The 11020-nt window shown below is 47.3% G+C and overlaps 1 long non-coding RNA gene across 1 annotated transcript; it reads right to left on the reverse strand.

The window, feature by feature from the left end:
* Positions 1-4743: 4743 nt before the first annotated feature.
* LOC134478007 (uncharacterized) lies at positions 4744-8370 on the reverse strand. Its single transcript, XR_010050349.1, has 3 exons — positions 6169-8370; positions 5556-5627; positions 4744-4912 (listed from the first exon to the last, which is right to left on the reverse strand). It is a non-coding gene; the product is annotated as an uncharacterized LOC134478007 (long non-coding RNA).
* Between the last annotated feature and the right edge of the window lie 2650 nt (positions 8371-11020).

The following is an 11020-nucleotide window of genomic DNA, read 5'->3' on the forward strand; positions in this document are numbered from 1 at the left end:
CCAAATACTGGCTGTCTGATTTAGTACGTATTTCTCTTAACTCGTTGTTCCTGATAACTGCTGCCTCCGCTTCAATTTGGAGAGAACTCAAGAGTTCAGAGATCACAAGGACTATTCTAATTCAGTATGTATGTATGTCTGTAGAGAAGAGCACAAGCTTTGTAAGTGTTCAAAACTTCTCTAAGCAGCATGTATTCTAAAATTAGTCTGATACCATTATTACACAAGCAAAGCACATAAGCAAAGTTCACAGAAAAAGTACAAACTTAAGATATTAAAAGACATTTAACCTGCATTACTCTAAGAGAAATGTAAACTATACCTTAACACTTTTCACCTGCCAAACTGGCAAACACACAGATTCACACAATACAGGGGAAACTATCTGTTGTGCCAACTTGGGCGGCTCTGATATATGTGACACTGGGTGATCAGTTCCGTGTTAGCAGAATGGAAAAGCAAGGTGTGTTGGCCTTAGAAATAATAGCTCTTTGAGCCAGGGATTTAGCTCAGCAGTGTAGGCACCTGCCTGACAAGCACATAGGTCCTGAGTTTGATCCCTGGTATCAATGAAAAAAAAAGAAAGAAAGAATGGCTGGTTGCCAGGGTGCTGCTAAAGACATAAACTTCAGACAACAGGTCATTTTGCAGGCCAGATGTATAAGGAACTGGTGGCAGCCAAAAAGTCAGTGTTTGCAGATTTGCCCAGCTGATAGCTTCTAGACCCCAAAAGGTGAACAATGAGCATTCTTTCAGGCATCACTTTTATTTTGAGGTTATTGTAGGTTCACATGGAGTTGTAAGAAATAGAAACTGCCAGATCCTTTTGCATGTGGCATTCCCTAAGTGGTAACATTTTCAACAACTACAGCACAATACCATAACCAGGATATTGGCACTGAGGCAGTCAAAAGACAGAAGCCTTCTGTCACTAAAATATTCCTCCTGAAGGCTTTTTAAATAATTGTGTATTTGATGGATTGAGGTACTGGGCATTGAACTAAGGGGTTTCCCACTGAACTACATCCCCAGCCTTTTTTTATTTTCGAGTTTGAGACAGGGTTCCACAAAGTCGTGAAGCCCACCAAGCTGGCCTTGAACTTGTGATTCTCATGTCACACACTCCCATCATGTGCGGCTTCAACATCGGCCTAAAAGCACTGGGGTCAAGCAGTCAAGGACTGTAACCTCCACAACAGTGAGCCAAAATAAGCCCTTTATATGAGATGTGCTGTGCACCTGTAATCCCAGCACTAAGGAAGCTGAGCCTCGAGGATCACAAGTTCAGGCTCCTCTGGGAAATTTAAATAAAAAGAAAAAGGAGTGGGGGATATTGTTCAGTGGTAGATGCCCCTGGGTGCAATCTTCTGTACACAGGAAAGGAAGAACAACAAATGGCTGTTTGAACTGTTTATACACTTAACCTTCCATCACCACCAGGGGCAGCAGCACCACCTGATTCTCCAGGATGAGAACTAGCACAACTGCCCAGGGTGGGACAGAACATTCAGGGAGATGTCAGGGAGGGGCGGGAGGCTGTGCCCCGTTCATAGCTTGAACTACCTGGAATGATTCATCCCTAGCTGAGCGCCCTTCTCTGCTCCTCCAGGGCAAAGCTGGAAGACTCAAAAATTCTTGGGATGGAGACCGGGTTTTTCTACAGCTTAACAGTGATAAGCAAAGGACAGTGTAGGAGGAGACACATTTGAAACGATCTTAATGAGACTTTTGGAGGTCTTAAAAGGGCTCCTTGTGAAAGCAGGGAAACAAGAATTAGAAACGGAACTCGGATTTGGCAGTGATGGCTTGGAAGATGTGCTTACATTTGCATATATGCCAGCATTGTAAGCAAGTGTTTTATAGTTATTTAGAAGAGAAATCCAAGCTCTTCCGATCTGGTAACTTCTGTACTTTCTCGTTCTTCGATGCAATACTTCATGTGCTAATTCACAGTTAATTAAACTTTATTACTTTTACCGTGGTGTTAAAGTCCTTTGCTGTGTGCCAATCTGCACCTCTAAAATAAGTACCAGATGAAAGAAAATTAAATCACGTAGTATTTCATTGTCAAATGATGCATTAAATTAAAATGATTCCTAACAGCTTATCAGTTTAATATATGTATAGTAAGTGTACTATTTTCATTTCAGGTTTGCAGACGGTTTTCTATAAACTACATTTTTATCAAGTCTGTATGTGAACAATTTTTTAAAAAGCTCTACAATAAGGTACACATAGGGTGTATTTAAGAAACTGGCAACCGAATAAAGAAGAAGCAGGGGAAGCACGGGGGGGGGGGGAAACAAAGAAAGAGAAGGAGGAGGAGAACAGGTAAGAAGAATAAGAAGAGGAAGAAGAAGAAAAGAAAAAACTGATACTGAAGATGCTTGTAAACAATCTGACTTAAAAATGCTTAGATTGTGAGTAACTTGTTGTGCAAGTGTTTTGCAAGACAAGCAAGCATTTCTAATAAATTTTAACTTTATAAAGGTGCTGTCTTGCAATACCAGTAGTACCTGACACTGAATGTCACATGATCACAACTGAGCCAATGGTTCCCTACCCCCCCCACCCACACAACAAATGTAAAATCAAATTAAAAATGATTAAAGAAGTGATTTTCAAGTGTGTTGATTTTTTTTTTTTTTTTTTTTTTTTTTGCTACTGGGGATCAAACTCATGACCTCACACTTGCCAGGCAGGCACTTATACTGCTGAGCTAAATCCCAGCCCAGGGCCATGGATTTAGCTCAGTGGCATAAGTGCCTGCCTGGAAAGCAAGAGGTCAGAAGTTTGATCCCCACCACCAAAAAACAAACAAATAAACAATCAAACAAACAAATCCCCATGCTGTTAAATGCTCATAATGGCTAATCTTATTGCATATAAGATTACAAAACAAACATTACATTTGGTTGTAAATGAGTAACTCTAGTACATAGACAGAAATATGGCAAAATGGTCCCCATTTTAAATGAATTTTTTAAAGAAATCCAAGAACATAAAGAGCATTCTAACTGATTCAAATCGAAAATGTACTTTTTATTTCCTCTAGAAACTTCAAAATGCACTTACCCAAGAAACCACACCACTGTTTTCATTGATTGTCAGACAATGTTTCACATCACCTTTCTTGGTGTCTTAGAGTTCATTCTTTCTATGAATAAAAATGAAAGAAATGACCATGTGTTACACGATGCACTTCATTTATTTCTATACCTCATTCACTCATTACTTCGTGACTACTACAAATGAAGTGTTACATGCTGAGCTGGGGCAGGACAGATCAAGAGAAGAAGGCACGGAGGAACTGAAAACTCCATGACTACCAAAAAACAGGTGCATTACTAAGTGAAAAAAGCCAATATGACAAGACTGCAAGCTTATGATCCAACCATATTATTTCTGGAGAAGAGAACATAGTATCTAGGCAGGGAGAAAACATCAGCTGTTTCCATGAGTGGTCAAGAATGAACAGACAGATCACAAGGGAAGGAAAGCTACATTTCCTTCAGTCTGCACTAGGGAGGATGTACTCAAGGAGCTCAAACATTTTTGCAAATGGATGGAGCACCTCCCTTCAAACTGACTCCAAGTGCTCTATCACTGCCCCAGGAAGCATCCAAGGGTACACTAAGACAGTATCTGGTTCTTACTGTCCCATGTATGTGCTCTGGAGATGAAAATGCCAGGGGACCCTACCTCCCAAGGGAGCAGTCCACTGCCCCTTGGGAAGCTACCCTGGCTTCTGAAGGTGAGCATGTTAGAAGGAGACCTGTGACCCGTATAAATCTCACTCCTTTCCTGAAGCCTGATTCCCTGTGGGCAGTCTGGGCAGTCCCATTCTGCACCCTGTCCCAACAAGCCCTGCCGGCCCTGCCAAGAATGCGTCTCTCCATTAAGACCTGCCCTGATAACTATCCACAAGCTGCCCGCTACACCCACAGCTGGGGTGAGGGGTGGGAGCCTTGTGCTACCCTCCCTCCGCATACCTCTTAGTTAACAGAATACGAAATGCATACAAGAAAGAACATATGACATCAGAGATTGTTTGGAGAAATGTTGGTAAGTGAGGAAGGACACTAAGATACACGTTCACTGAATTTCTATTTCTTTTCTGTCTTACTTTTTATTGTATTTCTTTTTGGTACTGGAGATGGAACTCACAGCCTCATGCTTGCCACGCAGGCACTCATGCCACTGAGCTAAATCCCTGGCCCTTTCATTTCTATTTCTATATCAAGAGGAGGGAGAGACACTATATCATGCACCATATTCTTCTGCCTTGCTCACACTCCTTAAGCACTAATGCTGTGCAATGAAAACAATGTTCTTGACTGCATTCACCTGCACTGGATGAGACTTGTTATTTTTCCAGAACTGAGCATGTTAATTGTTGGGGCTTTTTTGGTTCAGTAGAGAAACAAAGGCAGAAAAGAAAAAAGGCCTTATCAGTGGGCATGGGAGAGCTGCCAAAGAGTGCAAGATCCCTCTGAGGCAGACAAAGAAGCCATGGGGCTTTGATTAGGTTGGACAGGGGATGGTGTTTGAAGAGGCGGGCAGAAAGACCTACTGACAGCTGATGGGGGAGATGCTGGCACATGCACGAAAAGCAAAAAGGTCAACTGGAGCTCAGAAGAAGAACACAGACATCAATATTAGAGGGACACGCTGTCATGTTAGGGTCCAGCACCAGGTTGGGCAGGCACCACGTGAGGTCTGGCAGGCTCCCACATGAGTGAAACCTATCACTAATTCAAGCGGATTTCATACCAAGAGCGGCCCGTAGGGTGATCTGGGGCTGATGCTGACCTCGCAGGGACACCTCCTCCTGTACTTCATTGTGGCCCCATCTGTCACCCAGTGTTCTTTCTTCTACTGTTCAGTTTCTTTAAGTCAAGGAATGAAACACCTAAAGGAAATAGCAAGGAAGGCTGCATCCAAAACCACGACTGTTTCCTGGTTTATTATTAATAATACCTCCACTCACAAAATTATAGAACAATAAAGAAAATTACAAACCAGGCGACTTTAGTTTTATAGGAAAGTTAGAACATCTCAATATACTAGGATTATAGTAAAATAGATATACACATCTCTCATGTGCACTTATATGCACATATTTTGTGAGATACTCATTAAATTCCTTTGTTGTGAAATAATTCTAGCTTTCATTTCTTGGAAATTGCCTGATTATAGACTTTGATATTTATTCAGTGAATCAATCCTTCAATTTTATAGCCTTAAATCTTTGGTTGTCAGTCAAAACTGCCTAACGCTGCTTTTCATTATGATAGACAATGTGAAATCTGCACTTCTACAAAATTTCTACACACATTATTACAATTTTATTACCTATAGGCACACTGTTGTAACAGAAGTACAGAATTCATACACCTTCGATACCAAAAGCCCAGCAACGCACATTCCCCTCATCCTCAGACCCTGGAAATCACCATTCTACTGCCTCCTTGAAAGGTTGCTATATTTTAAGCATCTCATATAAAGAAAATTGTGTAGTATGTGTCCTTCTGTGATTGGTCTACTTCACTAACCTTTCTGGGTTCTTCTGCAAAACAACAGAAACCAGGAGTGAAACCATCTGCGCTCCCATGTTCACAGCAACACTTTCCATAACAAACAAGATGTAGAAGCAATATAAACGTTACTATTGCAATGGATAAAAACCAGGCCATACGATTCCTACAATTCAAAAGTATTCTGCCACTAAAAAGAAGGGAACTCTATCATAGGTAACAATGCAAGTACATTTCTTTCAAATTAATTTAGTAGCCATAGAACTTTGTTAGGGAAAGATGGGAAGCCCCAGATAACTTCTCTCCCGCACAAATGACAACTGGAACCAGACACAGGCAGAAAGCATGTACTGTACTTCAAAATGCTGCAAGCACGCAGTACCAGGCAAATGGGGACTGGAATCCAAAGGAGAACAACAGCCCATAATGGGCTGTTCCATGTTGAGTTTCTCCTTCTGTGTCTTCCAGCTTTGTCTAGGGAAAGTAAATTCCACTAATCACTGAAAGAATAAATTCTGGACCCCAATCCTTGTTTGTATCCAGAGAAGTGTGGACTTCTGCTCGGGGCTGGGGGTGCGTCTGAGGCTTAAAGAGTCATCCCCATCCCACTTTTGTGCGTTTTTTTCCTCACCGGTTGCAAAGTTGTCCAGCAGTCTCAAGAGAGGCAGAGGGACCTAAAGCCCCAACAGATGACCTGTGCCCACAAAGGAACAGGCAGTGACTTCTGCTGTATGAAGAGAATGAGGGAAATTGCCAAGATGTTTGTACACTATTCCTGTTGCTGATGGCCTGAGGGTTGACCTGCCCTGGGGAAGTTCTCTTCTTGTGGCAGGAAAATGTAAATGGCATTTTAAAGAGGAGAGAGCTGCAGAAAGAAATCACTGAAGTCTGTGTAAGAGCCAGCACAAGGTCTAGACTCACACTGAGCGGCTTGCACAGAATAGTTCCAAAGAAGCAAGGCAAAGGCTTTGGGAAGCGACTGAGCTATCAACCACCAGGCATCCAGTAGACCACCGGGGCTGGGGGTGGGGCACTGTGGCCTGAGCACAACCTGGACCCTGCAAAGCAAATGCAGGACGCGGTCTGACCCTGCTGCCTTGACAGCTTTGCAGAACAACAGAACAAGAGAAACCATTGCTTGCCTGAGGATAGGAACCAGAGTCTCCTAAATCAACCAGCAAACTGTCCAGGGCACTATCCAAAACTAAGCAATAGTACATATAGAAAATTGAGACCATCTGACCAATCCTCAAGGGAAAGGGCAATATCCAGCCCTGCAACAACCCACTTAAAGGAAGGATCATGGAAAACACCTACCATGAAAGCAGAAAGCCTGATCAAACTGTAGACACTTTGTTAAGCAAAGGTAAAGCCATTCTGTTCTCAGCCACGGAACTCAGCTAAATCATATGATTTCATCCAACTGAAAGCCCTGGGAACGTGGTGACAACTTTGCTACACACAACTATGTTCACCACAAGATAGCCATTGTACCACAACCTTCAGCTAAAAGCTTGCAACTGTCCCCTGCAACGTGTGTTTGCCACTCTATAGAAAAGACAAGCTCTATGCAATCACCCCCTCAGACTTTGAGGATGACTCCCCTGGAGATCACTAAATTTCCTTTCTTCTCCTGAGCTCCTGGTTACTGTTGGCTCAGTTTCCCCTACAACACTAGAAACAACCATTCTCATAGACAGAGAGAGAGAGAGAGAGAGAGAGAGAGAGAGAGAGAGAGAGAGAGAAGAGAGAGAGAGAAAGGCCAATACCCTTGACATGAATGGAATATGACATCAATGGAATTCATTTAATGGAAATAAATAAGCTTCCATCAGAAAAAGAACAAGAGTCCAAGACTCTGCGGGGCATTAAAATGCCAATCTAAAAGCAAAGAGAAAGAAAAAAGAACAAAACAGTTAAGAGTCTCAGAGACATGCAAAGCAACATAAAACATTTTAACATTTTACCATCCTCGTGGGTAAAGGAGGAGTTGAGGAACAAGAGAGATACAGGATAAAGTAGGAGATAGGTCACAATTCATGGAAAACACATCTAAGATGCTGGGAAAAGTCTCACCCAAGACACGCTCAACTCAATACACAAGCATAAAGACAATTCTGCAAAATACTCAGAGAAAATAACAGGTCCAATACAAGGAAATGTCAATTTAAAACTTCCCATGGAAAACACACCAGCCACAAGAGACTGAGAGAACACCTTGCAGGGCTGAAAGAAAAGGTCCCCCCAGGCACTGTGTGCCTGTGATGTAAGTTCTGGGGCCCAAATGAATATAAACAGGAAGGTTAGAGAAGGGGAGAAAAACGCAAGAGAATCTGTTACTAGAAGGCTTGCTACAGAAACACACGAAGGGATTTTCTTCAGGTTGAGGGTAAAAGGCAGGAACAGGCAGGGTGTAACTTCAGGAATCAAAGAGGAGGAAAGGAATGCTGCCTGTTTGGATACCAGAGGCTGGTTACTCTCCTCTTCAGTTCACACACAGGGCAAGAGCAGGAAGATGCAAAACCCTGATGCCAAAGCTTTCAAGTGTCCCAGGCGGGGCTCAGGCAGGAACCCTGCTCCCCTAGTCCCTCCTCCTAGGATCAGGGCCCACGGGTGACAGCCCCAGGGCTCTGCATCAGGGCCCTCAAGGGACTGCAGCAGCTCATTTCCCCTTAGCTGTCCCTCTCAGCCCGGGTAGGAGGGCGGGAAACCTGCAGCCTGTTTGCAAGCAATGGCAATCCCTCAGAGTCGCGGGCTCCTGTCCCCATCTTGCTGCAGAGAGGAAGAGGGACCGCCCTCCCGGGAAGGTTACAAAATGTTGCAAACGCGCCGCGCGGCTTTTGACCGTTTGTGCACGCGGACACGCGGGCCTGAGCACCCGCCTGCGGGGCGGGTTTTGGTCTCGAGCTGCGAAGCCGCGTCCCAGCAACAAAGCATTGCGGTTCAGGCCACAGAGCAGTTGGCTGCTCCAAGCAGTGCGCTCTGCCAAGGTCTGGGATAGAAGTACCCCCCGTTCCCCAATAGTTCCGGGGAGCAGTGCGGCGGGGCTAGCTTTGCCCCGCAGCCCTGCTCCCTGCCCGCGGGGGCAGGAACTTGCCCCCAGGGCCCACCTTTGTGGGCCCCTCTCGGCACCTGCCCAGAGCCCTGGGTGGGCGCATCCCGCTTAGCCAGTGTGCCCGCGGATCCAGTCCTGACGTCTGGCATCAGGCATCAGGCATCCCGGGCTTGACCTCAGTGCTCTGGGCAAGAGTGCCCGGAGCACTGTTCCCCTACCTGCAGGCCCTTTTGGCCCTTGAGGCCCTTGAGGCCCTTGCGGCCCTTGGGGCCCATGGGCCAACAGGTAGGCTCTCTTCTGGGGAGGCCAGTGCTTCCCGCAGACGATTTTCAGACACGCCGCAGCAGCAGCCGTAGGTCCTCCCGCAGGGACTGCTCGGGCATTTGGCTCTTGAGGCAGGAGGCTCAGCAGAGGAGGGCCGCCCAGGAGGCTGCGAGGCCCCTGTCCGCCTTCAGGCCCGTGGTGGGCCGGCGAGGCCAGGTGCCTTATGTCCCCAGGCCTGGGCCTCTGAGCACAGACCACCGCAGGCAGAGCGCCAGAGCTCCAGCTGCCCCCTCCCCCCAGCCCTCCTGTGTGAGATCCACCAAGCGAGATGCCATCAGCAGCTCCTACAGCTCCACCGGGGGGCTGCCAGGACAGCGCAGGAGGGCTGCAGCCCCTTCGCACATCAGGCCGCCCCCGGGCTCCACCAAAGATCTGAAGGCGGCCAGGCAGGACAGCCTCCAGCAACCGTGTTCGGCCCCCCAAATTCCCCGCAAGACCGGGAACGAGGTGGTGGCAGATACACCATCCAGACACGAAGAAACCAGAAAGGAACACGAGATGACACCAGAGGGTGCTGGCCTAGGAAGAAGAAAGATCCCTCTCCTGAGGCGTCGCCAAGGGCCACCCCTCAGGCTGCCACCACCTCCGGAACTGAGCTATAAGATCACCGCGGAGCACATAGGTCAGGAGAAGGAGGCAGCATTCCAACTTCTGAATGCCAGGCTGATGGGTAAGTTGCAGGCCCTAGACATCAGCAGCACCACACAGCCTGTCTGCCCTCCTCCCCTGCCTGCCACAGGTACTGCTCCTGAACCCTTGATCTCTGCGGGGGAGAGTAACCACAGAAAGCAGCAGGACTCCACCCTCACCAGTAGCCCTCAGCCTTCCTGCTCTGCTTCCCAGCCTCTGCCAGGTACTGATCCACCCATGATCCCTGCAGGGAAAGGTAAGAACAGAAAGAGGGCCCTAAGAACAGAAAGGGCCCCTAAGATCTTTGATGTCACAGAGCCTTCCTGCTCTGCTCCCCTGGCTGTCCCAGGGACAGCTCCTCCAGACACCATTCCCACAGGGAAGGGTAAGAACAAAAGGGAGAAGGCCCCTGAGGTCTTTTGACCCCACACAGCTTTTCTGCTCTGCTCCCCTGGCTACTCCAGGGACTGCTTCTCCAGACACTATTCCAACAGGGAAGGGTAAGAAGAAAAGGGAGAAGGCCCATGAGGTCTTTGACCCCACACAGCTTTTCTGCTCTGCTCCCCTGGCTACTCCAGGGACAGCTCCTCCAGACACCATTCCCACAGGGAAGGGTAAGAACAAAAGGGAGAAGGCTCCTGAGGTCTTTGACCACACACGGCTTTTCTGCTCTGGTCCCCTGGCTACTCCAGGGACTGCTCCTCCAGATACCATTCCAACAGGGAAGGTTAATAACAAAAGGGAGAAGGCCCCTGAGGTCTTTGACCACACACGGCTTTTCTGCTCTGGTCCCCTGGCTACTCCAGGGACAGCTCCTCCAGATACCATTCCAACAGGGAAGGGTAAGAAGAAAAGGGAGAAGGCCCCTGAGGTCTTGGACCCCACACAGCTTTTCTGCTCTGGTCCCCTGGCTACTCCAGGGACAGCTCCTCCAGACACCATTCCAACAGGGAAGAGAAAGAACAAAAGGGAGAAGGCCCCTGAGGTCTTGGACCCCACACAGCTTTTCTGCTCTGGTTCCCTGGCTACTCCAGGGACAGGTCCTCCAGACACCATTCCAACAGGGAAGGGAAAGAACAAAAGGGAGAAGGCCCCTGAGGTCTTGGACCCCACACAGCTTTTCTGCTCTGCTCCCCTGGCTGCCCCAGGGACAGCTCCTCCAGACACCATTCCAACAGGGAAGGGTAAGAAGAAAAGGGAGAAGGCCCCTGAGGTCTTTGATCCCACAGAGCCTTCCTGCTCTGCTCCCCTGGCTGCCCCAGGGACTGCTCCTCCAGACACCATTCCAGCAGGGAAAGGTAAGAACAGAAAGAAGGCCCCCAAAGAGAAGACAAGCAGGGAACCTTTAAGCTCTGCTCCCCTGGCTGCCCCAGGGACTGCTGCTCCAGTCACCATTTCAGCAGGGAAAGGTAAGAACAGAAAGAAGGCCCCCAAAGATAACAAATGCATGGAGCCTTTGGGCTCTGCTCCCATG

This window comes from Cavia porcellus, unplaced genomic scaffold (genome assembly GCF_034190915.1).
Source record: "Cavia porcellus strain 051 isolate PalLab524CR breed Dunkin Hartley unplaced genomic scaffold, mCavPor4.1 scaffold_11, whole genome shotgun sequence".
Classification (NCBI taxonomy): Eukaryota; Metazoa; Chordata; class Mammalia; order Rodentia; family Caviidae; genus Cavia; species Cavia porcellus.